Here is a 16,451-nt window from a genome sequence, read left to right as displayed (position 1 = left end):
CGCTCCAGCATTGCCACAGCTCTGGTTAGTATACAATACCCTCTTCTCCTACTGTTTGCCAGCTGGCATTTCTCTGACACACCCACCTGGGATGCAGCTCATGCGGAGAGGCGTTAGAGGGCCCTCACCTGCCGCCTTCACCCATGCTAGAATTAACAGATTTGCATACACAGGGATTGGGCTAATTCGGTCGCACCAGACGCCGTGCTTGGCATCTTCCACCGCTCCCTGTCCCACTCCCCACCTGCCTAGAAGCTATGGGGTGGGGCAAGAAGAGGGACTCCATGGCCCATTCCGCTGAGACTCCACGCCTCGCCCCATGTCAACGCATGACAGCTGTGGCTATGGTCCTTTGTAATTAATTCCCTCATGAGAAGATGACATTATTCTCGAAATCCCAATACGTTTATGCTTTAATTACCAGGGGTTTATCTGGTGTGCAAGCTGCCTTTCTAATTAAAATAACAGTGTGATGCACTGAATAAATAGGCTTTAGACTAGCACCATTGTTAACCCCTTGTTTGCGCTCCCATTCTGAGCACTACGCGGTACGAAGACTTCCAGGGTCCTGCACAGTGCCCGGGAGGTGTGCAGGAGGTGTTTGTAAAGAGACCTGGTCCGCGTGGGGACACGACGCTGCCCTGGGGGCGAGAGGGGGGGGGGAATGGTTGGGGTAGCACGAGGGCAGAGTGTGGAGACACTTGGGAGAGTTGGTGAGAGGAAGAAGGTAGCGGCATTAAGACGGCCCTGGAAGCGTGTGAGGTACAAGTGCAACTATGCGCCCCTGTTCCTCCTCCGCGCACTCCCTGCCTGCACACTCTTCCCCAAAGAGTAGACCCCTACCTCGAGTCCACCCGCAACACTGTTTTACACCTGTACCAATAATATGAAAAGAAACGCAGTGAGAGAAAAGGCTTCCTAAGATCGTCGGTGTTTTCGGTCATTTTCCCCCACAGCACGAAGCTTTATGCACCCCTCTCCTCCCCCACCTTTCGCACCTCTTAAGGGACATAACACCATAGCGATCCCAATTACCCACACACAGCTGCGCCTGCGGCAATCTGACGTTTATTATGTTTAAACATATAAGACATACGCTGATTACTGCAGGTGCAGTTTTTTTGTTGTCCTGGAGAAGGGCTTTATTTCCAAAGCAGACAGTGAATATAAACGGAAGAGTTCGCGAGCTATCATAGCAGGGTTTTACTTTGCAGGACACAGATCTGAATCCCCGTAGGGGGCATTTAAAAAAAGCAAAAGGTAAGCCCCCACCATCATCGGCCCGAAAAAAACTAAGGAAACGATGGGTGATTGCTCAGAAATATAAAGGAATGTCATACCATTTAGTCGCTGCCCACGTGGGTCAGTGGGTGACTACCGCGATTACCGTGGGTATGGGCTCTTTGCAAAGAGGACTGTGAGGAGGGTGGTGTAGCCTATATATTGCCATGAAGGGCAGTGAGGCGTCTGCACAGAGTCATGAAGCGGCGTGGATGCCACCCTCTATGCACCAAATAGTTCTGGGCTGTTTGCTGCCTCGGTGCACAGTGTTTGTGGGGTGAGGGCTGCAGCAAGGCCACGGCGCTAGGAAGACCACTCAAGCATTGGTCTGTATTGATCCTTATTAATATTTCAGTGCAGGAAGCTGACCTGACGCATCACTCAGGCCATTAGGTGAGAGTGTAAGGGCCGGCTGGGGATACCCAGCATAGCTTCAGAGAAGACCACTGCGAGTAAGGAGTTAACCTTTGCAGTCCTGTGGCTGGATGGTGACTGGATGACTAGACGAGGAGGCTGTTGCTGCAGAGAAGCCTGGTGGGGAGTGTGGTAGAGTAGTGCTTGGCAGGGGTGGCATGGATCTTGCCAGGGCTGGTCAGTTGTTGGCTCCTAGCCTAGTTCTGCCACTCTCCAGTTGGAGGCTCAATGGGGAGAGATTTATGGCCTTGCAGTGGTGCCAGTTTAATCCTGGCACTGAGTCATGAAATCATGCATAAGGAAACCTCTCAGGCCGAAAGTGGGAAACTTGAATTTGCCCATGGGGTAACCGGTATGTTTATGAAGGATAAAGTAATTACATATGAAAAACTGCCCAGGTTTTGACTGGAACTCGAGAATCACCGTCCTTCTTTGGGATAGCTGGAATGGTGAAATCCCTTTACATCAGTGTAAATGGATTGGTGGTGGGGGGGACTATGGGGATTGGATGGTCCCACCATTGATGAAATTTTGTGTGGCCTGGTGGAGGCTTCGGGGTCGCGGCCAGCTGGCTGCTCAGGCCAGTTCTGACACAAGATTAGTGGATCAGCCTATACACAGCTGTGGCGAAGTAGGGGCATATAGGGTAGCTACGTTCATGCTACTGGTGGCACTAGAATCTATTCATGGTCCTTTTATTGGGTTTGTGATCAGGAGGCAAGACGTGGTGCCCAGTGGTCGTCGTTGCTTATACCAGTCCCTGTGCTGCAGAACAACCTCACCAGCATGCTCTTGCAACACATACTGAAGTTAGAGGTAATGTGCAGCCTACATGCCTCAGTGTGAATCATGCTCGTGTGCTTCTCCACCTCCTGCATGTGACGTCATCTGCAGATCTATCAAGCTATCATGCCGCCTCCTCTCCAGCGTCATTCCTTGAGTGGCATATGCAAAGTGTTTGTACAGTGGCCGTTCTCCTATTGCTCTAAGCAAACCGAAAGGAATCCTTGAGTACCTTCTGCGTACAAAGGTTGGGTGGTGCTTCGTTTTACACTGTGCACATAACACTGGGATTGTTCATATTCGTGGGCTACAATCAAGCTCTGCCTGACATTGAATTTGATGGCGAATAAATTCCATATCACCATTTGATTAAGACACCACTTAGGCCTTCTCCATTGGATATATCAGTTTTCTCATCCTGCGTGGGAAGACTTGTAGACATAAAAAGTAATATATACAGTATGTGTGTCTGTGTGTATCTATATATCTTGTGTGTATGTTTGTAGTCTAGCCTCTTTGTAGATGCTAGCGGGAACTCAGGGACAACTGGACCTCTGCCTGGCTCTCACCTGGGAATGCAGGGTCCCTTCTGCTGTGTAAGTGAAGTATCTTTTTGTTTGTGGCATAACAATTGTGTTCAGGGAATCTGATTTGAACAGGCCATGTGCTCTGAGCACTGCTGCTTGTTTTGTGCCTATATTGTGGCAAATCTGGCTGAAACCCATGCATCTATGGCTGGTTGAGTAAGGGCTTGTTTTCCTTGGCTCCACAAATGCCGCCTTCAACATCTTTCCCACCGGTGCTACATATTCTGCAAACAGCCCTGGTGGTGGGGGATATAGATCTATCGCTGTGGAATTGAAATGGGTACACTGCCCCCACTCTTATTTGTCGCCTGTTTTGTGTAGCGAGCTTTACTATTTTTCTATTGTCTTGGAAATGGAGTGCTTTAAAAAAAAAAAAGTATCCTAAAATACTGGGTGGGTGCCTTCTCAGTTGTCCTTACCGCCCCTCTTCATTCATGGAAAGCCTTGATTTACTGTGGTGGTCAGGGAGATGGTTAGTAAAAAAGAAGTCGCTAAACTGTGCTATGGACAGCTTTGAGTATAGAGGGGGAGTTGCTATCCCCTCACCCCATACCCCTTTTTAATGTTTAAGAGTGGACTGAAGAAAATGCCTTGTACTGTATGGATCTTCCTGTTTTATTGTCTGGGTCTGAAAAAGAGTTTTCTTATTTTATAAATTAGGAATATGAAATAAACGGAATATTGAATTTGACATGCTTTGGGCACAAGGGAGCGTTGCTGCACCTCTATCACAATTCCTCCAAAAATAAATTATTCCCTTTAGAACTGGGACTTGGATAAGCAGGTGGAGCAATTGAGTGTTTCCCAAAGGCCCACCTGTAGGACCTGTTACATAACGTTTGCAGTCTACCCTGGATATATGCTGGGAGAGTAAGACTTGCTGCTGTGCCCTCAACCAGTACTGGCTCCTCCGGCTCCTGGTTTCAGAAATTCATTATTTTCCCTGCTAAATCTAGCAGCTCTTTTATTTTTATTATCAAAGTTTTCTTCCCAAGGGAGTTTTGAGGTCTGGATCTAGGAACTTGGGTGTCAATTCGTGAGACCGGCCTCATTCACTGAGACTTTTGCTGCTTTTAGCTCCTACAGCCTTGGTCAATTTTAAGATGGCTTGTGGTGTATTTTTCCTCCTTTTGCTTCGGACAATTTAAAGTGTGTGTGTGTGTGTATATATATATATATAATATATATTTTGTTTTTGAGAAAAGATATATTTTGCCTTCCTTCGCACGTCTCACCACCAAACCCCTTATTTCTTAAATTGGTAGGAGAATGTTTCCTGCCTATGACTAAGATGCTGCCTTTATGGGGTCAGCCAATGAGATAATCCATGGAAACCGCATGAATTTCTTTTTATTTTTAAAATTGATGTTTGGGTTGGGAGCTGTTAGTAGCAGGAAAGTCACTTTAAAAAAAGGGGGGTTGTTTTGTTGGGGTGGAGGAATTTAAGCAGCTTTCTCTTTCCTCCTCATCCCTTTGGCATAAGTGAAGACTTTCTTCTTTCTGCGGTTACTTAATAAAAGAAAGAGAAAATATATATTAATACAGTAAACATATCTTTAACTCAGGAATCAAAAATAGTCGAAGAAAAAAGCATTCTACCTCTGTAAGACAGTCTGCGTTGCATCGTAAGAAACCGGTTCATTTTTTCACAGTTTTTCAGGAATTCAGGTATTAAACTTGTGATATTGAAAAAGAAAATACAGAAATAATTCTATAAAAATAAGAACGTTTACATTTTATAATAACATTATTAAACAGATTGTATTTAAACGTTGGAATATTTAAAGCATTTGTCACTCTGTAACTTGCTGAAATAATAAAAAAAAATTAAGTTCTAGTTGTCTGTGTGTTTTATTAGTGCAACCATTGAAATTATTTGATTGAATTAATCTATGCATACAAATTGTATTTCTCCCCATGGAGTACTATGGTGGAGACTAAGTATGATATTTGAGTAGCGCATATCATGACGGCATATCAGTCTGAAACTGCCCTCTGTTTGTGTACTGTTCAATTTTCCATTTAAGACCCTAGGATTTTTTATTTTTTCTCCTTGATTTTGGCCCCTTTGCCCCACTTACATACTTGTAGGCGTGCTGCCTAAAAACAATGTAATTTAACTGGATTTTGACTAGCACGACGTCTGCCATAATGGCAGCTTTTTGTTGCCAGATGTTACAAGCGAGGGCAGTTTGTATGTGTAAAGAGGAAAAACCTGATGTGTTCGTGAATGCAGATTGGGAAGCACCCACTGTATGCATGATGGTGAGATACTAGTTGAGTTGGACATGAGGTAAATGTTTTGCTATATTGGCTTTAGTTGTGATGCTCCATTGCATGCTAGATAGATTAATCCTACGAGCATGGGTAGCTATGGGAATTCAATTTGGTTGGATGGTAGAGCAGGTAGGTGCTACTGTACTTGGTGCTATGAATGGCCAAGCCTCTATTTGGAATGTCTTGCAGCCAGTTTATATCTTTCTTGCAGCCTAGCTGCTGGTGCTGCTGGAGGGTTCTCTGGATTCGGTATCTCCCTCTGTTTCCTGGGAGATGTTATGGTGAGGGATCTTGTTTTCCTCTTGGAGGTCCAGGCCTTCCTTCACTGGTGGAAGATGCAAGGCAGACTGTACCTTCAGCGAGGGTCCAATGCGGATTTCTTCTCGTTACTCCTTGCAAAGTCTTCATATGATCTGCCCAAAAGAGGGTCTCGACCCTCTTTTAAACCCAAATGAGCCTCGGGGATTGGTGTAGGCTAAGCCTATCTTAATGAACCAATCCTGGGTCACCAACCATCTCCTGTATGCATGAGGTCATAAGTAGAGTGCTTTGCAACAGAAAAGGTAAAGGGGTGAAAACATGTAGTACTAAGTCCCATCCATCTTTCTGTCTGTTGTTGTCAGGGGAAAGGGAAGGCTGGAGGTAAACCACAACAGAGGTCGAGTTTGTTGTACACACACATTTTGGCTGTTGTCCCAAATAATATTTGGTATTGTGTGTTCTAAATATTGCTGTCTGTATTTTTGGTTTGATATCACATTTCTTAAATTGTCCATTTATAGTTTGATTTGCAAAACTTTATATAAAAAAAATGAGATTTATCTCACTAATATAGTATCAAAGAGTGATTCCTTCTTTATACATGCAGATGTTGACAAGATTTGGGAGTTCTATTTGAGCTTAGTATCCTTGGCCCTATTCAATTGTATATTTTGTTTTCTTGATTGATGTATGGACTGTAAGGTAGAAGGGAGAGCATGGAGACTGGGTGGGTTATTTGAATTGGAGTTTGGGTATTGTGGCGAACCAAAAGGAGTCAAATGACTAAATGGCATGATTTAAAGTGGTTTTATTAAAATTAGAGACAATTCCTAACTTGGCCTATTTCTATGAGGGAAGTTACCTACCAAAAGAAACTAAAACTAAGGGTGCACGTCAAAGTCCAAATGTAAAAATGTCTCTGCCTGTATTCTAAACAACTAACTGGCCCTACTGCTTTCCAAAAAAAGAGGGAGACCAGAAGACGGCCTCTGAGTTAGACTTCTTCCTGGCCCAACACTTGGATATTATCGATATGTTGTAGGTTCTTCAATGGTGTACAGCAGTTTATATCTTTCTTGCAGACGTTGTTCAAAAGAAAGGATCCTCAGTACGTTTCCATGAGTCTAAAAATTGTTTTCGCAGGGTCCCCAAATATTGTAGGATCACCCATCCTAGCTACAAAACGTTTGTACTTCTCTTGCTCTAATTCAGACAGGGTGTTTGCTCTCTCAGGTTTCTGCAACCTTGTTGGTTCTCTCCAGCCTTGCTTCACAGTATCTGTAACGCTCAGCAGTATGGTAGTCACTCTTTGGGAGCGTTTTCTTCCCTGCTACTGCTTCTCGCGTTAGCTAATGTCCTTTGGGTATGGAGCTAGGGGATTCGGGCTCTCCCCGGCGATCTGGTCTTGCTGTCGGTTGCTGAGCTCCAGGCCCACCACTGCTTTCCCATGGCCGCACCACCAGAGGAAACTGCTGCTTCTCCTCCTATCCGCCCGACCCTAGCTTCTCGGTCAGACGGGTCACCAGCCTTCAAGCGTTGGGCTATCTTTAGGCTCGCACTCCACAGCTCTGCGGTCTAGCGTGACTCCGCCTCTACAGGACGTTTCATCCACAGAGGTTTGCCTGCATAGGAGATCCTGCTCCATTCACAGTTCCTCCTGGGTTTAAGTACGTCATCACGATCAAAAAGGTTGTCATTCTTCCTGGACTCTGGCACTCAGACGAAGCCCAGCAATTCCTGAGGCCAAAAGTTTGCGGAAACTTGACTATTCAGTGAATCCAAAGTGAAATAAAAATTACAGGGGTTTTGTTGATGCTCTTTAACTCTAGAGTTCAGCAGTGATCCAGCATTTCCTCAAACCAAAGTGATAGAAGAGCTGTTACTTTATGGGGGTTTCAAAAAAGAAGTAACAGCCTTTCTATTTCCCACATATGCAGATAATGTACATTGGACTGGGAGTTCCTTATTGGAATGGATGTCCCTGTGCCAGAGAGGTGAGTCACTCCTGGCAAGGTCCCACTTGCCCAGACCCATAGGGAGGGTCTTGCTGGACAGGTTCACCTCCCTAACCTCAACGGGGGTTGCTTCCATCTAGAGAGAAGGGACAAATTAGTCAAATTCGCCAGCTTTCATGTCCATTTCTGAGGTGATTGGTTCCTAGCTACCATATAAGGTTGAGTTGGTCCTGGTTCCTCTAGGTGTCCTTGTGGTTACCGTAAATTGGTGTATCCTATTTTATCAGAACAGTTGTGCATTGTTCAGTTTCCTGTTTGATGGTCAGGATCTGATTTCATGATTGTTTCTGAGGATCTGCTGGTTTGGTGTAGGCATTGGCTGGATAGGCTGTATAGTTATTGAATGGCAACTTAATATGGGAGGCATCATGTTTCCCCGTTTGTTGATGAGTTTCCAGTTATTGCATGCTTGCTTGTTCTGGTTTCTGGATGTCTGAGGGTCATGATATAATTGGGAAATTGCTGGGATACCTGGTTCATGCAGGTGGCCAAGATGAGGGATGTTATCCTGAATTATGGTTGTGTGACCCTAGAATAAGCAGTACCAAAAGACGCTCATGCTGTTTGTTGGTATCTGAGGTTATTCTCACTTAGAGGCAAATAGCATATTTGGATTTAACCCATGCAGTTATCTGCCCCCTATGTGTTTTATCTCGTCTGAGTCTATGCCTATGATGAATCAATCTTCCGGGGTGCCAGTGGTCCAGGGATGAATATCTGTTTCTAAATTTTCAATCCGCTCTACAGCTCAAGTACACCCAAAGGGATTCGAACAAATTGGTAACACAAGCAAATTATAAACCTCCTTGTCCAGATTTGGTAACATGGAAGGAACAGCAGGCTTATCTCAATGGTTGTGGATCAGTGGTTAGTTGCAACACAGAATATAAATTACCCAGGGACTGTCCAGTCAAGGTTGTATACACACTTCGACTTAATTTTTAGTACAACAGACCGTTCTAGCACACTACAAAATACAACCCATCCTGTAAAGGAATGCATAGGACAGACGGTTCCAAAGAAGGAAAAGAGATGCACTGTGGAGTTCTTGGTGCTCAAGAGGGTCAAGTCGGTTTCAGGGCGCTTTGCAGCTTCTGCGACAGAGATCAAGACTGGAGACAGCTGCAGGTATGAGGCAGTAGGCAGTTTGGCAAGCAATGCTGGACAGACAGCTGCAGGCTGGCCTACACAGTGGCTCGGGATCAGGAATTGTCTTGGTGCAGGTCCGCGGCTCTGAAGCACTGGTTGAAGCGTCTTGGATGGCTTTAGCGTCTGCGGTGTAACAGTCAGTGGTGCAGTCAGTTGCAGCTCGATGGGCTCGACTGGTTTGAAAATGTCCTTTAAGGCGGACATCGTTAGATGCTTGTCGATGTGCTCCTCATTGCTTCTTCACTGGGCTTGTGTTGTCCTTTTTAAGGTGGACGGTCCAAAGCTTAGGAGAGTGTTGCAGGCAGCTATCTTGTCCTTGGTTCGGTTCAGAGACTCTCAGGCACTTCTCACCTACGAAGCTTGCTGCAGAGCCTAGCTGCTGGTGCTGCTGGAGGGTCCTCTGGATTCGGTATCTCCCCCTGTTTCCTGGGAGATGTTATGGTGAGGGATCTTGTTTCCCTCTTGGAGGTCCAGGCCTTCCTTCACTGGCAGAAGATGTAAGGCAGACTGTACCTTCAGCGAGGGTACAATGCAGATTTCTTCTTGTTACTCCTTGTAAAGTCTTCATATGATCTGCCCAAAAGAGGGTCTCGACCCTCTTTTAAACCCAAATGAGCCACAGGGATTGGTGTAGGCTAAGCCTACCTTAATGAACCAATCCTGGGTCACCACCAACCATCTCCTGTATGCATGAGGTCATAAGTAGAGTGCTTTGCAACAGAAAAGGTAAAAGGGTGAAAACATGTAGTACTAAGTCCCATCCATCTTTCTGTCTGTTGTTGTCAGGGGAAAGGGAAGGCTGGAGTTAAGTTCTATGTTGGGTGGAAGGATTTACAGACGATGTTGCATGATAAAATGTGTCCCTAAAGAAAATCTTTGTTTCTTTAATGATTTGATCCAGACATCTGCTGTCTATTCTTCACAAGAGGGCGGACTGGGATATAGCCCAAGTCAAGAAGGGGATTCCCTCAGGAGTAGTTCTGTAATGGAATGTTGAGAGCAGGTTGGCAGAACTCCGTGTTCTAAACTGCCTTTCATCGTTTACTGTGGAGAAGATAGGACCTGTGTGTTTTGATTCCTGTTCAAAGGCCAAGTACAAGTCAAGACTCAGATACATTTGGAGCAGAACAACAAGAAAAGAAGCTGCAGGACTTTACCACAGGTGGGAGCACAACGTTTAGAGTGCTATAATTTGCCAATTCATTTTGGATTTAGGAAGCTGTATAGACATTTTGGAAAAACTGCAGCATTGTAATATATTTATATATGTTCAGTTTAAAAGGTTTCCAGCGCAAGATTCGTTTACTATTCGAGTTCAAAGACTCTGGTCAATTTCTGTTCAAGAGTTGTCTGTGCGTCTACTCTGCAGTTGATAATCTTTTCAACGTTCGAATTGAGCAGTGAACTCTGAAAAGGAGTTAGCATTTCGGAACAGAAAGGATACTGTTTTCGTATGTAGCGCACCTCAGCACTTCAGAATTGAGCACGGTGTGAGCGCTCAAGCACAGTTTGTCTTGTGCTGCTACTCAGACAAAGGAGTAGGTTATTATGGGTCGAGAACAGAAAGGTTTATCCTTCCCGACCGCTGCGCTATCTGTCCAGGCACGCCACGTGTGGGCAAGCGTCCTTTCTGTAAATACAAGAATCCGTTAGGGAGTCAGGAATTCTTCTGACACGCACATTCATTCATTCAGTGCAAGGAAGAGAATAACATTTTATAGATAAATAAAAATTTACCTCTAGGGTGTATATTCCGAAAACCATGCAACAAGCTTTTTGTCTTTATGAACTTCACAGAAGTCACTAGTAGAAGGACTAAAGTTTGCTGTGTGGTGTCGGCCATTTTGAAAATACATTTGGAAGTTGCAGTTTTAGTGATGCGCATCTGTAGGCAGGAATACTAGAAATATATAAATGAAGAACCAGAAAAGAGTATAATCTTAAAGAAGAAATGTATTAAACGCCAGCATCAATTGAAGAAAAAACAATAAGAGACTGAGCTCAAGAACTTTGTTCCAATTTAGGTTTTTAATACTTGGTGAATGGCTATTTTTCAATATTCAGAAAATGTTTTGAGTAATATTCTGGAGGCGGTTCAACCAGCAAAAGAACACAAGGTGAGCAGTGACCCTTCCAACATAATTCGTAAATCAGCAAACATCTCTTTCCGTTACCTGTGAGAGATTTCAGTTTATTACCTCCAGGCTTAGGGCAGAGGTCACAACGGTAAAGGGGTGAAAACATGTAATACTAAGTCCCATCGATCTTTCAGTCTTTTGTGGATCAAAAGGTCTCTCTGGTCAATGCAGCACTCTGTGATTTCTGATTAAAGTGACAGATCTTGCTTGAAGCTGTAGCAAGACCAGACTTTCTGGCACCGTCAATCCACATACTCGTACCTTCTGAATGGGCCCCTCTGCAGGGATGACTACTGTAATAAACGCAGTCCCAGACATGTCATTTTCACTGTCAACCGATACTAAGGGCGGGAGCTGGCTTCAGGTTGACACAGAGCATATGAAAGGGCGTTGGGGTTTCCTGTCTCCTTTGTTTTTGTATTTTTTGTATTTGTATTGCGCACCCAGCCCAGGGGCATCTGGGCGCATTACTTGGGGGAGGGTAACAAGGGAAGGTAAGTACAGTTACATAGCATTGGCAGTAAAAGTATACAAGCAAAAGTGAGGATAGCAATTAATATTAAGCATATATACAGCAGGCAGTAGGTCAGAATTAGTGGAAGTATATACACAAGATGAAGAAGACAGTGATGTGGTAGGTTACATGTTGGAGGTGGTGTGGTCCTGCTCGATGAGCCAGAGTTTGACCTTGTTTTTAAAAACCAAGTAGGAAGGTTCGGCTCTGTGTGGCTGGCAGTGTGTTCCATAGTTTAGCGGCGAGGACCGGGAAGCTGGAGCCCCCTGCTTTCTGCAGCTTGAATCTCGGTATAGCCAATGAGTGGTCATTTGCAGATCTTAGCTGTCTGTTTGGTGTGTAGGCAGTAAAGCGATTGGCAAGGTAGATGGGTGCTTGGTTAGTTCTGGATTTGTGAGTAGGGCAAGAGTCTTCAGAGAAATTCTACAGGCTATTGGGAGCCAGTGTAGACTGTGACGTGTGTCAGGCTTGATTTTCTGGGTATGTTCAGTGCCGCCCTTATGGCGTTATTCTGAGTGACTTGAAGTTTATTAATGTTCTTTTGTCTAGTGCCAAGGTATAATGCATTACAATAGTCAATTTTCGCCATGACCAGAGTTCTGGCAAGGGTAATGCCGTTGGCAGGGGTTAGGAAGGGTCTGCATGCCGTTATCATCTTACAGGTGTAGTCCGAAGCTGAGACAACGGCATTAGTTTGTCGTGTGAGTGACAGGGTGGAATCAAGGTAGATACCGAGCGTTTTGGTATCCTTTGAGACGTTGATAATGTTTCCGTCAATGGTGAAGGATTTGAAGGTGGGATTCAGTTTAAGTCTAGTGTGGGATCCCAGGTTGAGTAGCTCAGTTTTCTCATCATTTAGGCACAGCCCATGATGAGCCATACAGGCCTGGATGATCAAGTAGACATCATAGAGTCCTTTAGAGTCGATCGCATGGTCGGCAGTAATGGGGATAAGTATCTGGGTGTCGTCAGCGTAATTAGTATGAGACACCCAGATGGTCGAGAATATCAAAAAGGGGCTTAGTAAATATATTGTAGTGTTGGAGAAACGCAGGAGCCTTGAGGTACTCCACAGAGGACTGGTGATCGTTCGGCTGATACGGATGGTGAGAAGACCTGCATAGTTCTGTTAGCAAGAAAGGAGGTAATCCAAGAGGTGGCTTCCTCCGAGAAGTGGGCAGCTGTTTTGAGGTGTTGGCACAGAATTTGGTGATTGACCAGATCGAAAGCTGCCGATAGGTCAAGAAGTATGAGTAGCGCTAATTTGCCTTTATCTTTTAAGTCTTCAATTTGTGTTGTAAGGTCAATAAGGGCAGTTTCGGTGCTGTGTCTAGGGCGGAATCCCGATTGCCTGAGACTGAGAAGATAGTTTGCTTCAAGGTAGGCCTGAATTTGAAGATAGGCTGCCCTATCCAGGATTTGTAGGTGCAAGGGTACCGTAGTTATGGGTCTGTAGTTGGCCGGATTGCTAGGATCTAAGGTGGGTCTTTTAATTAATGGTATTACCCAAGCAACCTTAAGGTTATACAGTACAATTGTCGATTTGAAGGAGGCGTTAATGAGGGTGGTGATGAATGGGGTAAGTTCATGTGCAGAGTCTTTAATGATAGGTGCTGGACAAGAGTCGCTTTGACAGTTGGTAGGTTTGAGTTTTTTGATAATGTTCTCTACTTCACAAATAGTGAGAGGTGAGAAGCTGAAAGGTTTTGGCGGGCAAGTTGAGTTAGTGTTGGGGGTGGAGTTAAATACTGAGTCAAGTGTGACGCTGCATTTTCTTTTTTTAATTTTTGTTTGTAGGGAAGCTACTTTGACAAGGAGGGCTTGCTGAATGTTGGAACACCAGGATGAGTCTGTGACGCAATGGTTTTATGGAGCTATGGGTGACTCGAGTTCTTTGAGAATCTTGAAGAGTTCTTTCGTGTTAGATTCAGCTGACAGTATGCGATTATTGTAGACATCTTTTTTGGCGAGGAGTATAGCGTCTTTGTAGTTGTTTGAGGCAGAGATTAGTGATGTTTTATTGGAAACCGATGGGCTGCTTTTCCAATGAGCCTCAGCATTTCTTTTTCTTTACAGAGGTCTCTCATGGTGTGAAGCATGAGATAAGGTGGAGGCGTGGTTTGGGTTTGCGCAGTTTTAATGGCGCGATGGTGTTTAATGCTTTTAAGATGGTGTGATTATGTATGTCGACAAGGACTGTAGGGTCTGAGTCGGGTGATGCTGACTTATTGAGTAGAGGGGTGATAAAGGGGAGTAGTTTCTCTTTGGCAAAATCTTATAGCGGGGGCTATGTTGATTTTGGTGTCTGCCATGGCGATGTTTTGATAGTAAAGATGATTTTGTGGTGGTCGGACCATAGGCATGGCGTTACGGCCAGGAGGTCGATAGTACAGTTCAGGTCGGTTATCCAGTAAAGAGTTCTACCTTTTATGTGGGTAGGTTCCTGGATGTGATTGATGAATCCCAAATCCGTCAGGGAGTTGGCTAAGTCGCAGGCAACAGTGTCCTTTGGATCCTGGAGGCCAAGGTTAAAGTCACCAAGTAATATAATTTGTGAGTTGGGCTTTGTATTGGCAGCAAGAATTGTAGATATATCCTCAAGGAAGGTTGAGATGGGTCCTGGCAGCCTTTAGATAATGTGTATAGTGGCTGTGTGATTGGGCGAGATTGCTAGTTTGACTGTGAGTGATTCTGCAGAGGGGATTTGTGCGTATTGGGTGGGTCTAAGTTCAAGGGTGCTTTTAAAAATGAAGACGATACCTCCACCTTTAGATTGATTGTTATTTTTGTCACATCTGATGATGGTATAATTGTCTGGGACAGCCAGGGAGAGTGCTGGGCCAGATGCAGCATGGAGCAAAGTCTCTGTGATGGCCAGAAGGTCCAGGTCCTCAGAGATGAAGTCAGCAATATTGAGGGCGTGAGCTGGGAGTGACCTAGCATTAATTAGTGTGGCTTTGATGGGTGTGTTTTTGTGAGTCGTGGTACTGCTGTCATGTTTGGTAGTGGGGATGTGTTGTGCATGGGATGCAGTTATGATGTGTGTGGGAGTGGACTTGTGGTTGATAGTGGTGCGTACACATGAGTTATGCGTTTTGTTGTAAAATCTAGAGCCAAGTCTTAGCCTCTGCAGCTAGGTTCCATGGGGTCCTGTTTGAATTAAATTCTTATTAGTATGCGAATGCTGATACCATCTACAGTGCTACACAAAACGACAGGGTAGATCCAAGGAGCCTTTGTTAGTTAATTAGGCTGGCTATGGCAGGGTGAAGGTTTGGCCCTCCCCTTTCTGAGATGACATGGTGTACTGCTTGCTGTCATATCCTAACTAAATTTGATGTCATGTCCCGTCTTTGGTACATCGCAGGAGCTGCTGAACCCCACAGACCAACAAAGGTGTAACGCTCTCAGCTAACTAATTTACCAGTTGAGTTCGGTACACCACAGGGGGGAAAGGGAAAGTGGATAAAGTAATAAACTCAGACACTGGATCTTCAACCTCGTCTGGTATCTGCGTGGGTGAGAAAATAGCATTAAATGCAAGTTCACCCTTTCTCTGCCCTTCCCTAGCTATGCCCCAAACATAAGAGAACAAATACCTAAAAACTCCTCTGCAACAATCTAGAGGATTACACTCTTCTTTTGAACCTAAAACTCCTCCTCTGAAGGAATTATTCTCTGTCCCCAGCTGAAGACTGCTGCAGATTCTGTTTCACTGTTGTAATTGACTCTTACTAGAACCTTTTATTCCTAAGGCTACTAATATGTCCAAGTCTTTCCTGAATATTCATAACTAGAGAAACTACCAGAAAACCTAATATTTCTATTTACTAAAACAGCTACCCCTATCTAACTTGTGAGTTAATGGATATTAGTGCTCTGCAATGTCCACAAGGCGTCCCTGTATGTGCCTAACAAACTCTTTCACCTTTTGAAATGTGTAAACCCATCTGGAGCTGCTCACAGTTGCTGCATTATAATCTTCATTGAGATCATGCATATGTCTTCAGAAGTCCTTCAACTAATTTGATTCTGTTGACTTTAACCTTTCAGAAAAAAATGCGTAACGTTCACTTTTAATGTTCAGAAGTTTCTCATGTCACCGTGCCCACCGTGCATAAATGAGTAAGAGATTACAGTCAATGATGTTCCAACACCTTCCCCAAGTCACTGTGCTCTCTGAGCACAAAAGATAGAATGCAACCGTTAAAATACACTTGCACCGCCGAATAATAAAAACACGCACCGCTCAGCTTCAGCTTCAGTTTGCTCATTGTATGGGTCCCTGGATAATGTAGCTGTTTCCTCACCTCTAGTGTTGCCCTGGCATAACGAATCTCCGCCTGGTCTCCTCCCATTCAATCTTCTTTTTTAGACTGCAACGCGGCTTCAGACCTCTTCCGGTCCCTCAATGTGGCAAACCCTGAACAGCGTCATACGTAATGAAAGTTTGCGTTACTACGCAGCTTGAAATCTGATCTTATCAGCAAACCCACATTTGCGCGCATGGCAAGTCAACCTAACAGTTCACTTTTTTAAATCCTAACTAAACAACTGGCTAAAAACAGTCCCTTATTATGAACTCTGATGACTCCAGCGGTAACTTTATATATTTTAACTGCTGAAATAATAACTTTGGTTCCATGTATGTTCAATTCTGTATTTTATTCCTTTTCTGCAACAACTTCCTTTTCTTTGTAACTATTTCCTGGTGTAGAAAATGGCTTCTCTGGTAAACCGAGGGCCTGAAACTCTGGGACAAAATAAAACCTGACCTGCTCCAATGAAACCTTTAATGAAAGGCATTTTAGAATGTTCAGTTTTGCCCTTTGCCCTTCCATCCTCCAATGACGAATTCTGCTCCTTCCCTCCATCTTGGCTAGGGAACACACCAACACTCTGAAATGCACAAGTCAAGGCCCAAAGCAAACTCAAGGAAACTTACAGAAGAAAGTATAGGAATGAATGAAGGCAATGAGTAATAAGTTATTTATTGCATGTAAGGTATTGTAAAGAGGAAATTCCCTATTGT

The sequence above is a fragment of the Ambystoma mexicanum genome, chromosome 1p, assembly GCF_040938575.1.
Source record: "Ambystoma mexicanum isolate Mex_15411 chromosome 1p, UKY_AmexF1_1, whole genome shotgun sequence".
In the NCBI taxonomy this organism is placed as follows: Eukaryota; Metazoa; Chordata; class Amphibia; order Caudata; family Ambystomatidae; genus Ambystoma; species Ambystoma mexicanum.
The sequence above is the reverse complement of the archived record's forward strand: the minus strand, read 5'-3'. Positions refer to the sequence as shown.